We start from the raw sequence: 532 nt of genomic DNA, 5'->3' as shown, positions 1-532 counted from the left end.
GAACGTTGGAGGAACATTCTTTGACAAGAGAAAAGATAGGAGAGGAGACAGATAAAAATGCGTCTGGTCTGTGTGACAGACCAAAAGAAAAGAAAGATGATCACGTGAGGGAAAGAAAGATGGACGATGGTCACGTGTGAGCAACGAGAGAGTAAAGGAAGAAGAAGGAGAGGGAGAGGGAACAGACAGGAAACGGGGAAAGGGAGAAAAAGAATTACGGAAAGGATGAGAGAGAAAGAGCGAAAGAGGGAGAAGGGGAGAAAAAGACGAATTAGAGAAAGGAAGAGAGAGAAATCGAAAGAGAGAGAGAGAGAGAGAGAGAGAGAGAGAGAACAGTACAGGGCAGAATCGCATCAGTACATACACAAATACATGCATACTTATTGAATGACTTTTTTGATACACACACAAACACACACATAATTTCAAATCTGATATACATACATACATACATACATACATACATACATACATACGTGCAAATGAAGGCAGCTGCATCAAACTCTCTCATGCACCAAATGTCAATTCCTGA

The sequence above is a fragment of the Octopus bimaculoides genome, chromosome 3, assembly GCF_001194135.2.
Source record: "Octopus bimaculoides isolate UCB-OBI-ISO-001 chromosome 3, ASM119413v2, whole genome shotgun sequence".
Lineage (NCBI taxonomy): Eukaryota > Metazoa > Mollusca > Cephalopoda > Octopoda > Octopodidae > Octopus > Octopus bimaculoides.
This window is presented reverse-complemented; position numbering follows the sequence as displayed.